At 45.5% G+C, this 13,559-nt stretch overlaps 1 long non-coding RNA gene across 1 annotated transcript in view; it reads left to right on the top strand.

The window, feature by feature from the left end:
• Positions 1–12,190, top strand: part of LOC122918482 — a 35,035-nt gene extending 22,845 nt beyond the window's left edge. Inside the window, exon 3 of the long non-coding RNA XR_006386615.1 lies at positions 12,131–12,190. This is a non-coding gene — a long non-coding RNA (uncharacterized LOC122918482). The remainder of the gene's footprint in view (positions 1–12,130) is intronic.
• The last annotated feature ends 1,369 nt before the right edge of the window (positions 12,191–13,559 follow it).

Here is a 13,559-nt window from a genome sequence, read left to right as displayed (position 1 = left end):
TGCCCATAGTTATGTGGTAGATTAAAGTGAGCAAGACAGAAACAACAGAGAGCATTTTTCAAAGTGCCCTGGAGCTGCCTCTTCAGCTGTGACCCTGGGTGTGATGGAGGACCAGGAGGCAGAAATGGGTTCAGACCAGGGAGAAGGTATCCCCGGGCTCCTCCCCCGCCCCGCCAGCAGGGAGTCCCTCTCCTGGATGGTCCCAGCTCTCCACGGCCTCCCAGCACCCTGCTGTTTCTTGTAGCTCAAACCACGGAGGCGACAGCAGCCTGAGGTTCACACTCGACTTTCCACGACCTGGCTGAAGATCAGACGGAGGTCAAGGAACGCACGTAGACTACCCGCAGCTCTTCAGAAAGTGTTACCCTTCCGTGGGTTGTCTCCTACCGCCCTTGTAGGGTAACCGTGGCCGTGGTTCTCCGTTTACTGAGGATGACACGGAGCTGTTCGAGCTGATTAAAGCAGCGAACGTTGATGTCTTCCCGGCGTGTCCTCTCCAACGGCTCGTGCAGCGAGCGTCGGGGAACTCCGACCCGGGAAGCGTGGAGAAGGCTCGCGTCCACGCGGTCGTCCCGCAGATCCCACCGGGCCCTCACCGCGTGCGGGCGCGGGCTGCGGCACTGGGATGCGCGGGCAAGAGGAGGAGGGCACCGGCCCGAGCGGTGCGTCGTCTGGGTCTCGGCGACTCCAGGACACGGCAGGCGAAATGCCCCCCGGTGCTGACGGGGCGCCGGCTTCCCCGCCGCGGTGCCCGCCGTCATTCGCGCTGAGCGTTCGCTCCTCCGGACCAGGCAGCGGCGGAGCATGTCACACTATTGTCCCCTCGGTGGGCCCCGGGGACCCGATGCGCTGCCCCGTGGACGCTACACCGGAACGCCCGCGCCCTAGGCTCAGACCACAGGGTCCCGCAGCGAACGGCGCTGGGACGGACGCTTTGCCGGCTCCTCTCCAGGGGAGCGGAAGCAGGGGAAGGTGTGCACCGGCCCGGGGCGTTCGTTAGGTCGGGCACCGGCAGGCCGCACGGTCGCTGCGGCGGGGACCGCTCTGGCGGCGACCGCACAGCGGCCGGGGCGTTCCAGGAAAGGGCCTGTCCCACTCAGAGGGGCAACGCGCGTACCCTGCGGGCAGGGGCTGGAGGACGGTGCGCAGCCCTGTTTGTCTCGAAGCACGAGAAGAAAAAGTGGAGAGAGAGAGAGAGGAAAGCCCGTGGGCCCCTGGGACCGCGGGAGCAACGCACACGCCCTGAGAGCGCACAGGGTGGGGGGGGGTGAGCACGCAGCTGGAGGAGCGCGAGGGGTGTGAGTCGGGGGAGGAGCGTGTGATGGGGGAGGAGCGTGTGAGTCAGGGGGAGGAGCGTGTGACTGGGGGGAGGAGCGTGTGAGCCAGGGGGAGGAGCATCTCCCTGGGGGAGGAGCGTGTGAGCCGGGGGGAGGAGCGTGTGACTGGGGGGAGGAGCGTGTGACTGGGGGAGAAGCCTGTGAGGGGGGGAGGAGCATCTCACTGGGGGAGGAGCCTGCGAGCCGGGGGGAGGAGCATCTCCCTGGGGGCGGAGCGTGTGATGGGGGAGGGGCATGTGAGTCAGGGAAGGAGCGTGTGAGTCCGGGGGAGGTTTACCTTCCCTCCGAACCTTCCAAGCCTTCTCTCCAGGTGATGCTGTCTCTTTGAGGGGATCTGGAAAACAGGCTAGTGGTGAATGACTGAGAAAGGGTTGATAAGCGACTCAGGAAAGGGGAATTTGGCTTTTTTTTTTTCCAATTTATTTATTTTCAGAAAAACAGTATTCATTATTTTTTCACCACACCCAGTGCTCCATGCAAGCCGTGCCCTCTATAATACCCACCACCTGGTACCCCAACCTCCCACCCCCCCGCCACTTCAAACCCCTCAGACTGTTTTTCAGAGTCCATAGTCTCTCATGGTTCACCTCCCCTTCCAATTTACCCAAATTCCCTACTCCTCTCTAACGCCCCTTGTCCTCCATGCTATTGGTTATGCTCCACAAATAAGTGAAACCATATGATCATTGACTCTCTCTGTTTGACTTATTTCACTCAGCATAATCTCTTCCAGTCCCGTCCATGTTGCTACAAAAGTTGGGTATTCATCCTTTCTGATGGAGGCATACTACTCCATAGTGTATATGGACCACATCTTCCTTATCCATTCATCCGTTGAAGGGCATCTTGGTTCTTTCCATAGTTTGGCGACTGTGGCCATTGCTGCTATAAACATTGGGGTACAGATGGCCCTTCTTTTCACGACATCTGTATCTTTGTGATAAATACCCAGGAGTGCAATTGCAGGGTCGTAGGGAAGCTCTATTTTTAATTTCTTGAGGAATCTCCACACTGTTCTCTAAAGAGGCTGCACCAACTTGCATTCCCACCAACAGTGTAAGAGGGTTCCCCTTTCTCCACATCCTCTCCAACACATGTTGTTTCCTGTTTTGTTAATTTTGGCCATTCTAACTGGTGTAAGGTGATATCTCAATGTGGTTTTAATTTGAATCTCCCTGAGGGCTAATGATGATGAGCATTTTTTCATGTGTCTGATAGCCATTTGTATGTCTTGATTGGAGAAGTGTCTGTTCATATCTTCTGCCCATTTTTGATGTGTTTGTCTGTTTCGTGTGGGTTGAGTTTGAGGAGTTCATTATAGATCCTGGATATCAACCTTTTGTCTGTACTGTCATTTGCAAATATCTTCTCCCATTCCATGGGTTGCCTCTTTGTTTTTTTGACTGTTTCCTTTGCTGTGCAGAAGCTTTTGATTTTGATGAAGTTCCAGAAGTTTATTTTCGCTTTTGTTTCCTTTGCCTTTGGAGACATATCTTGAAAGAAGTTGCTGTGGCTGATATCAAAGAGATTACTGCCTATGTTCTCCTCTAAGATTCTGATGGATTCCTGTCTCACATTGAGGTCTTCTATCCATTTTGAGTTGATCTTTGTGTATGGTGTAAGAGAATGGTTGAGTTTCATCTTCTACATATAGCTGTCCAGTTTTCCCAGCACCATTTATTGAAGAGACTGTCTTTTTTCCACTGTATATTTTTTCCTGTTTTGTCGAAGATTAATTGACCATAGAGTTGAGGGTCCATATCAGGGCTCTCTACTCTGTTCCACTGGTCTATGTGTCTGTTTTTATGCCAGTAGCATGCTGTCTTGGTGACCACAGCTTTGTAATAAAGCTTGAAATCAGGTAAGGTGATGCCGCCAGCTTTATTTTTGTTTTTCAACATTTCCTTAGCGATTCGGGGTCTCTTCTGATTCCATACAAATTTTAGGATTATTTGCTCCAGCTCTTTGAAGAATGCCGGTGGAATTTTGATCAGAATGGCATTAAAAGTATAGATTGCTCTAGGCAGTATAGACATTTTAACAATGTTTATTCTTCCAATCCAAGAGCATGGAATGGTCTTCCATCTTTTTGTGTCTTCTTCAATTTCTTTCATGAGTGTTCTATAGTTCCTCAAGTACAGATCCTTTACCTCTTTAGTTAGGTTTATTCCAAGGTATCTTATGGTTCTTGGTGCTATAGTAAATGGAATAGATTCTCTAATTTCCCTTTCTGTATTTTCATTGTTAGTGTATAAGAAAGCCACTGATTTCTGCACATTGACTTTGTATCTTGCCACGTTGCTGAATTGCTATAAGAGTTCTAGTAGTTTGGGGGTGGAGTCTTTTGGGTTTTCCATTTGGCTTTTAAGAGATATCAGTGTCTTAATCCAAAGCAATGTATTTCTAACGGTGGAACTTTGACGGTAGAAGAAGGTCAGGTGGGTAGAGAGTGTATTTTCCATAAGCAGAGTGGCCAAGCATCCTGGTTTACTCGGCACCGTCTCGGAACGGCTGTGCTGGCGTCTTCATTCCTGGTGCCCTCTCTCACTTGCGGATGTGGTTGGGCTTAATAGAGAAGTGACCTATTATAAGAGATGCTCTTACCCCAGTTCAGATTGCATCCCCGAAGCCCATTCAGCCTCTACAAATATGGCTGGCTCTCTTTCTGGTGATTCCTGTCTTAGATTAGGGTCTGTTTTCTGGAAACTGCGTACAGTATCAATGCAGAATAGCCTTCTGTAAGACTCAATTTTACTTATTGAGCTGTTCTACTTTTTTAAAAATTTCTTTATTTGACAGGCAGAGATCACAAGTAGGCAGAGAGGCAGGCAGAGAGAAAGAGGGAGAAGGCTCCCTGCTGAGCAGAGGGCCTGATATGGGGCTCTATTCAGGACCCTGACCCTAGCCGAAGGCAGCCGCTTAACCCACTGAGCCACGCAGGTGCCCCTGAGCTGTTCTACTTTAAAAGACAAGTCTACCAAGATGAACCATTTTCTTACACAATGAAAACATACTTTTCCCTAATTGTTTCCCCAAGGCTGTGACTCAGAGCAAATGTTTCCAATTAGGCTTGTTTCCCAGCGTGTTTAGGGTTTGACACTCATGTGGGTGGTGATGTTGTGAGTAGCTTTTCCCAAAATTCCAGTTTCCACCAGACTCTTTTTTTCTGACCTCCCAATCTTTTTCTAGTCAGTTTTATAGCATTCTAAACTTTTTTTTAGTGTAAGAAGAATACTTTTTTTTAAAAAAATTAATGCATAATTAAAATGTAACATTATATTGGTTTCAGGTATATGTTATGATGTAATATTTTTATATATTGCAAAATGATCACCACAGTAAGCCTAGTTAACATCTATCAGTTTCAGAAAAATTTTTCTTATAATAAGAACTTGAAACATTTACTCTCAGCAACTTTCACATCTATGATACAGTATCATTAGCTAAAGTTACCATGCTGTGTATGTATTACATACTTATAGCTCATTTTTTTTTATCCCTGGAAATTTGTACCTTTTGACCCCTTCACCCATTTTCCCTGCTCCTTATTCCTCACCTCCAAAAACTGCCAGTCTGTTCTCTGTGTCTATGAGCTTGGGGGTTTTTTGGTAATTGTTTTGTTCTTTAAGGTTGCACATATAAATGAGATCATGGTATTGGTCTTTCTCTCTATAACTTATTTCACTTAGCATCATTCCTTCATGTTTGAGCTATATTGTCACAAGTGGCAAAACTTCATTCTTTTTGGGGCGCCTGGGTGGCTCAGTGCGTTAAGCCTCTGCCTTTGGCTCAGGTCATGATCTCAGGGTCCTGGGATCGAGTCCCACATCAGGCTCTCTGCTCAGCGGGGAGCCTGCTTCCTCCTCTCTCTCTCTGCCTGCCTCTCTGCCTACTTGTGATCTCTGTCTGTCAAATAAATAAATAAAATCTTTAAAAAAAACCTTCATTCTTTTTTATAGCTGAATAATATTTGATTGTATTTATAGATACCACATTGTCTTTATCCACTCATTCGTCAGGGGACCTTAGATTGTTTCCATATCTTGGCTATTGTAAATAATGCTGAACATGGGGGTGAACATGGGGGTGTGTATCTTTTCAAATTACTGTTTTGTTTTCCTTGGGCAAATACCTGGGAGTGCAATTGCTAGATCATAGGGTAGTTCTATTTTTACTTTTTTGGGGCATCTCCATACTCTTTTCCAGAGTGGCCACACCAACTTACATGCCCGCCAGCAATGGCCAGGGGCCCCCTTTTCTCTACATCTTTACCAATATTTGTTATTTGTCTTTTTCATAAACCATTCTGATAGGAGGGGCTAAGTCTTACCGTGGTTTTGATTCACATTTCCTTGATGATGGGTGATGCTGAGCACCTTTCCAGTAGCTGTGGGACATTTGTATGTTTTCGTTCTAAATTATTCTTTAACGGTGCCCTGTTTCAGCCATTAGGTGGTGAGCTTCTTTACCTCAAAGACCAAAGATCTTCCTATTCTTCTACCTAGGGCACTGCTAAGCCCACAGCTGGTGTTCAATAAGTATATTTTTATTAAATGGCTGATTAGCTACTTGGGGATTCTAGTGTGCTTTGGAAATACAGAGTTCTGCCTCCTTAAGGGGCTGCAAAGAATTTAAGAGGTTGTAAAATCCGCTCCTCCCTTCAAGATGATTAAGTTTGTTACAAGATGATGGGACAACAGTAGCTACCTGGTCAGGCTCTTGGACTTTTTATGGACTTTGGCTCCCCAGTTTTCAAATTCCGTAAGTAGTCTGTGGTTTGGATACCAAACTGAGCAGGAGTGGTTTGCACAGGGTGCCTATTACTTGGCTTCGCTGGGCAACAGACTAGGGTTTTGGAGGGGATGAAAGAATTTACTTTGGACCTCCTGGTAAAGTGTGGGAAGCCTTGTCTGGTGCTCACCAGACAAGATGATTATTGCAGAATGCGTGAGGATCTGGGGATATTTTCCATATCCTGTAATATCTTGTAATTCTCACTATTGCATTTTGCTAGATTTAAGGGAGTTTTTGAGCATCTGCAACTGTATGCAGAGATCTTGATTTCTTACTATTTCTGGATCTCTGGCTTCATTCTGTCACATATCCAGGACTGTTCTTACCACAGACATACTCCTATACACGCTTGTCTGGGCCCCTGCCTCACTGGTTCTGTCTTATCCCAGGGACAGAAGGAGGGAGACAGGGAAAAAGATTTAGACTTTCCTTTCCTGAAGCTTCCGTCAGTACCAGATCAGATGGTACATCACCTTGCAGCGACCCCTCTCGTTGGCCGGGAGGATGCCCTGGGCCACGGGAGGAAGGCTACAGGGACAGAAGGGCAGGATCCCTTTTCCTCTGTCCTGTGACTTTTTCCCTTTCTTGACACCACCCTGCTCACAGTGAACATAAGCTCAACTGGATCCTTGTGGAGATCTTTCGCTGTAGCGGTACATTTCTTTGTCTTTCTCAGCGATTGGGACTTCAAATAGTATCGGGGAAATTAATCTTCCGGATCCACCCATCATGTCGAGGCTCTCTTTTGGGAGAGAGGCTCTCTTTTGTGAATGCCACTGGCATTCACACTGTTCTCATCATTTCTCTGCACATACCCTGCCTGCCGGGATGTCTAACACCCGAATGCCCATCACACATACCACGTTCCTTCTCCTCTTCCTGATGCTGGGGGTGGGGGCCCTTCCACTTTCATTTTGTCCATACAAGTCTTCTCCGTATAAGACTTGTATGGTCTTATCAAGACCCAGAACAAACTTTACTGTCCCCAAAGAGGCTTTCTAACCCCTGCACTCGCTGCTGCTGAGCTCCAAGAGATCAAACGCTGTGTCCCACACTGCTCAATGTTGCAGACTTCCAGGGATTGTCTGCTAATGGTCTCATGAACATTAATGACCTGTAGAGAGATTTCATATTTCCTATCATGTATACTTTAAATTTTATCTTCATCAGCACCTAGTGGAGAGCTGGGTATTCACCAGGAGTTCCGTAAATAAATGCGGATTTAACCTGACGACCCCTTTCTAAGTGTTTGCTTATTTGTGACACAGAACAGTGGTTAGCTATCTGCCTGGGTACTATCTGTACCACAGGATTTGGAACAGACGTCATGTCTTTCCACAGGAACACTTGGGCCCATTCTTCCTTTGTTTTGCATATAATACACTATGTTTTCCTTTTCAGGCATGTCCATGCCAAAATTTTTTTTTTTTGTCATTACAATTGGTTGCAAAACACATTCTCTACATTTGTTGTGCTATGTGAAACTAGTTTGGGGTTATGAATCCACTTAAATCCATGGGATTTTGGCATACGTTTTCCTTCTGACATGGCTGGGGGGGCAGTGGGGAAGGTGGTGAGTTAGATGCTGAGAAGGTTCTTGAGTTGGAGATTAGGTCAGTCACTCCACAAAGATGACTTACTGCTTAACCAAAGGCATCCCCATAGCTGAAAACCCCTGGCATCAACCAAGCCTGGTTTCCCTGGACTGCTATTCAATTCAGTTAAATTCATTCACTAAACTCATTTAGTCACTCATTAAAATATATATGCCTACTACTTGCCAAGTCCAGTTGTGGGCACCGGGATTCAGTGTGAATCACTTGATAATGAGCTGTTGAGGAGTCACAGGAGATGTGGGGACACAGGAGGCACGACGGTCCCGGCATTCGCAGGTCATCGCTCATGCATGTGTCTGTGCAGAGAAGAGCGGCAGAGGAGGGAGCGATTGAGACAGGAGCACGCATTACCCCGGTGCGGTTGTTGGGGTTGGTCACCATCAACACTGCAGATTTCCTGTGTCACTAAAGCTAGAGGACTGGACCAGATCACTTTCTTTGCCCTTTATTCTTTCTTTCCAGTCTTTCTTTTATTCTTTAAAAGAATATTACATATAGGCGTATCTGGGTGGCTCAGTGGGTTAGAGCCTCTGCCTTCGGCTCAGGTCATGATCTCAGGGTCCTGGGATCGAGTCCCGCATCGGACTCTCTGCTCAGCAGGGAGCCTGCTTCCCCCTCTCTCTGCCTCTCTGCCTGCTTGTGATTTCTCTCTGTCAAATAAATAAATAAAATCTTAAAAAAAAGAATATTACATATAATATATAATGATAATACTAGAAGTGTAATAACATGAAATATGAGATGAAATATTTTAATTATTATATTCTTTATTTTCTATTATTCTATGATATTTAAACAATTAATTTGTGTATATATATTTTAAAAGATTTTTTACTTATTTATTTGACACAGAGAGAGAGAGATCTCAAGCAGGCAGAGAAGCAGGCTGAGATAGAGGGGGAAGCAGGCTCCCTGCCGAGCAGAGAGCCTGACGTGGGGCTTGATCCCAGGACCCTGAGATCAAGACCTGAGCCGAAGGCAGAGGCTTAACCCAATGAACCACCCATATAAAAATATATATATTTTTACATATAAAAATGTATGTTTTTTTTATTCATTGTTTTCCTCCAATAGAATGTAAGCTTTGTAATAGTAGGAACCATTTCTATCTGATTCACTGGTAGTTCCTAGGGCCTGGGATAGACTCTAGCATGTAATAAACATTTAATAATTATGATGAATTCTATCCTAAATATTATCATTTTTACTGAGACTTTTGGACTGGAAAACAGAATAATGGTTTTGGAGCTGGAAGCATTAGCACCGAAATGCTATTTGCAGCAGATCAGCAGTCTGAGAACGAAGTAGATTATGTTGCCTCCCGTATTGTGTGTGTTGTTGAAGAAGACTGACTGAGGAGAGGTCGGGGGATAACATGAGATGTTACTGAATAACGCGGGACACTGGGCAGGACCACGGTTATCTGAGGATGCAAGGGACACACACTTGGATAGGAGTTTGCCATTATCTTGTTGGAAAGTTTTCAAGAAGTCATTATTTTCTTAATTGAAAGCTCTGGGTCTTAACTTGATAGTTTAGTGCCTCCCTTTAATTTATATACGTTTGGGAAAGGAGGATTAATATTTTCCAGTTACGCCTTCCCCTAGAGGCTCCTGTTTGCCTCTACACAGAGAATTTTCCATCTGTTGGTTTTGCTGCCGCTCTCTGAGCTGATCCTGGAGCCAGTCCACCGCCGGGGGTGGGTGGGGAGCGCACACTGGCCCGCTGCAGGGTCTGGGGTGAGTCTTGCTTTAGTAATACTCGTGTCCGGCACAAGCTCTTCCCTGGTCTCCTCACCAAGCCCTTAGAGAAGTCCTGCTGCACGGGGCCCGCCGCAGCCACGACGAAGCGCAGATTTCCAACTACCGGCCGCGGCGTAAGCGTCCAAGGGCCCGAGCTGCTCACCCCACACTGCCTTTAAGCTGAGGCCATGCGTGCTCGTTTGCTCTGGTCCCGGCTGATCACGGAGGGCGCAGGGACACTGCACACGTCTGTTCCGTATACACACGGGACTCATCTGATGCCCGACTTCGGGTATGCAGTACTCCCAGGGCCCGGCCTCGCACGCCTTTCTTAGACTGCTCGGCGGTCTAGGACTCTTCAGCCAGCTGCCCTGCCCCTGCTTTGTGAAGACCCAGCTCCCTACCTGACCGCTGTTCCTGCCTCCCCGCTGTCTCCCTGTTACCTTTCACAGGTAGACTTTCTCCTGATAAAATCCTGGCTTGCTTAGTCCTGTCTTGGCTTCTCCTTCTGGAAGAACCCTGGACTAACACACCCATTCTCTATGACTGCACTTTTACCCTCTTTTTGAAATCAGAACTGAACTTCTGTTCCGATCCTTAGGCCACTCGATTGGGGCTCTGATATTGTCTGGTTCTGGGCAATATTCTCTCCTCTTCAATCAGTTGCAGAATCTCTCCCACATGCCATTTGCTTCTGGCGGGACTCGAAATGGATGGGCCATCTGGACTCAGCGTGTTCTTCCAGAAATGTCTGCAAGAATTCGACTCTTGCTACTACCTAGAGACTCACCGTCTTGTCATTGTTATTGCTAAGACCAAAAAATCAACTTGTGCTCCTCATGGATATCAGTGAGGAGCTGATCTAAGTTGCAGACTGGAATATTTTTTTAATCACTGGCCACATTTCTGTGGTGTTAGTCCTGGGACCAGCTGGTTAGGTACTTAAGCCTGTGGCCTGCATGATTTGGGAGATTTGTTCCCTTTACAGCAGTCTATAGCTGATGTCCTAGCTTCCCCTGTATCAAGAGTTAGAGGACCAGTAACCCAGAAGAGAGATGACATATACTATCCATAGGAGAGGTTATGTTTTCAGAAATCTTTATTAAGAATGAATTTCAGGGGCGCCTGGGTGACTCAGTGGGTTAAGCCTCTGCCTTCGGCTCAGGTCATGATCTCAGGGTCCTGGGATCGAGCCCCACATTGGGCTCTCTGCTCAGCAGAGAGCCTGCTTCCCCCACCTCTGCCTACCTCTCTGCCTACTTGTGAGCTCTGTCTGTCAAATAAATAAATAAATCTTTAAAAAAAGAGTGAATTACAGATCATTTATTGGGATTGATGTGAAAGCAGAAGAAAGATGAAAGCAGTGGATATTTGAATGACACAGAAAATATTCTAAGCAGCACAAAAGCCAAAGGACAAGCCCGTAACTTCCAAGTAAAGCCTCATTACCGACATGGTTTTTTCCATGTCAGGGAGTACTGTAGGCTTTCTGCATACCTGTGTCGTGGACTCAACCAGAATTGAAATCTCTGTTTGTCAGACACCCACCCAGTTACACAACATGCAGGAGGCTATGGATTTCCACATCGGTTATCGTATTACAGCATAATCCCTTTGGCAATCAGAAATAGGCAATTATCCTGACCAGCTCCTGTTTCCAACTCAGTGAGCTCTTTATCTTCAGCACTTCAACCAAACTTAAACTGGTAACTGAGTGTGAGAAGCTGTGAATACAGTAGAGACAAAGGCTACAGGAAAATGTTCGAGCAGTGTAGGCACCATCTAAAGATTAGAAATCATAGTCAGAACTTCCTTTATTAAAGAGTGTTAGCTTTTTTACAAAAAGATTTTAAAATTTTATTTGAGAGCGACAGTGAGCAAGAGAGAGCATAAGCCAAGGAGTCCGATGCGGGGCTCGATCCCAGGACCCTGAGATCATGACCTGAGCTGAAGGCAGAGGCTTAAGAGACTGAGCCACCCAGGTGCCCCTAAGTAGTGTTATCTTAACCCAAGGAAACTGTCAAGAGAGAGATGGTTTTCTAGATTGTAGGTGCTTCCCTCCAATGCTTTGTGGTGAGGATTAGCCCACACCCTGCCCGGGGAACTGGAAGATCTCTGGATGTACCACTCCTTCCTGTGTATTTCCTCTTCTGTGATGTGGGTGGGGAGCATGTCCTGGCTGGCTTTCAAGCTCTTCTTAAAAAAAGGACAAGGTCAGCTTGAGGGCACTTGGAGAACGCAAAGGTTATCTGCTAAAGATGGTGAGAACAGTGAACCAGGTTAATCATGTGCCTCTGCACTTCAGGCAGCAGCTGATTTGCCACATGACTTAGGAATACGGATTTCCTTTCATTACTTGACTTTTAACTCTCAAATAGTATCAAAATGAGTAATGTCTTCAGTTGGTATAATTGTAAAAAAGAGGGATTGTTTCAAGAAGATAAACTTCTTCTGTCTTTAAAGTATTCCCAATTACTTTTATAAATGTGAATGAATCAAGTAATGTGCAAATTTGTCTTTACCTGGGTCTATCATTTTAAACCTTTTTTCAAGAATAGTAGATGGGATATTTGAAGGTATTTAAAAAACACCTAAGATTTGTTGATATAATATTAATTATTGACATAATTTTTTATGATAGGTTGATTTGGATGCTAGTCTCCTTGATGAAAGGCAACCATAGTACTTAAGAGCAACAAAAGTAAGTTTGTTTTGTGTTACCCAAATGCCAATGGAAGTATCATTTTACGTAAATATATGACAATTTGAGGGTTAGTAATGAACAATATTATTTATTTTACTGAGTAAAAATGACTTTAAAAGGAACATATTAAATAATTTTATTTAAATGAATATGTATTAAGAATGTATGTTAATGTGTGTAGTAAATATACATGCAGATTTATTGATTACTTTAATAAATATTCTGTAACTGTTCACTATATGCAAAGCACGTTGTCGGCACTGAGGATACTGTGGAGAATAAAACAGACAGTATTTATGTTTAGATCCTAGTTGTGAATGAGAAAGGGGATGATAGATAATTATGCTAAGCAAAACAAGTTAATAAGAGAAAGACAGTTATCCTATGATCTCACTCATATGTGGAATTTAAGAAACAAAACAAAGGATCATAAAGAAAAATAAAACCAGATGACATTAGAGAAGGAGACGAACTATAAGAGACTCAGTTATAGGAAGCAAACTGAGGATTGCTGGAGGGGAGGGGGTGATGGGCCTTGAGGAGGCACATGACGTAATGATTACTGGGTGTTATATACGACTGATGAATCACTGAGCTCGACCTCTGAAATTAATAATATACTAGATGTTAATTCAATACAAATTTTAAAAAAGAGAATAAACAAGTAAAAAAAAAGAATAAGATGATTTCAGAAATAAAAGTGCCAAGAAGGACATAAAATAGGATGATTTGAAAGAGGGTTGTGCTGAAGTGAACTGGGTGGCCAGGGAAGACATCTGATTTTGGGGTTGTCCTATGGGAATTGAAATCGGAATATTAGAGAGTGCTAGCTATGCAGAAATTCTGGGATACAGCATTTCAGGCAGAGAGAGAACAGATGCTCTCAAATGGGAACGAGTGTGGTGTGAAAGAAGGCTTACGGGAACAGAGAAAAGGAGGAGAGAAGTGTCGGATGGGGTTGAAGGTAGAGCGCGATCTTGTAGGTCATGGTAGGACTTGGGTTTCGTTCTTGCGATGGTTAACCACTGTAAGGGTCGAAGCATGGCAGTGACCAGATCCCATTCGCGCTTGAGAAAGATCACTCCTGCTGGTGCACAGAGAGGGGAGGGTGCAGGAACGGAAGCAGAGACATGAGGTAGGAGGCTCCTGGAACCATGGGGGAGACGGAATGGTGGAGGTAGAGGCTGTGGAGGTAGAGGGAAGTGAAAACATTTGCTGACACTGTGCATAGGCAGGTGGTGAGGGGTCAGGGGCTGAACTGTGTCTTCCCCAATTTCCTGTGCTGAAGTTCTAAGGCACATCCTCAGAATGTGACTGTATTTGGAAATCAGGTCTTTAAAGAGATATTTAAGTTTAAATGAGGTCT

The sequence above is a fragment of the Neovison vison genome, chromosome 10, assembly GCF_020171115.1.
Source record: "Neovison vison isolate M4711 chromosome 10, ASM_NN_V1, whole genome shotgun sequence".
NCBI classification, from domain to species: Eukaryota; Metazoa; Chordata; class Mammalia; order Carnivora; family Mustelidae; genus Neogale; species Neogale vison.
The sequence above is the reverse complement of the archived record's forward strand: the minus strand, read 5'-3'. Positions and strand labels throughout refer to the sequence as shown.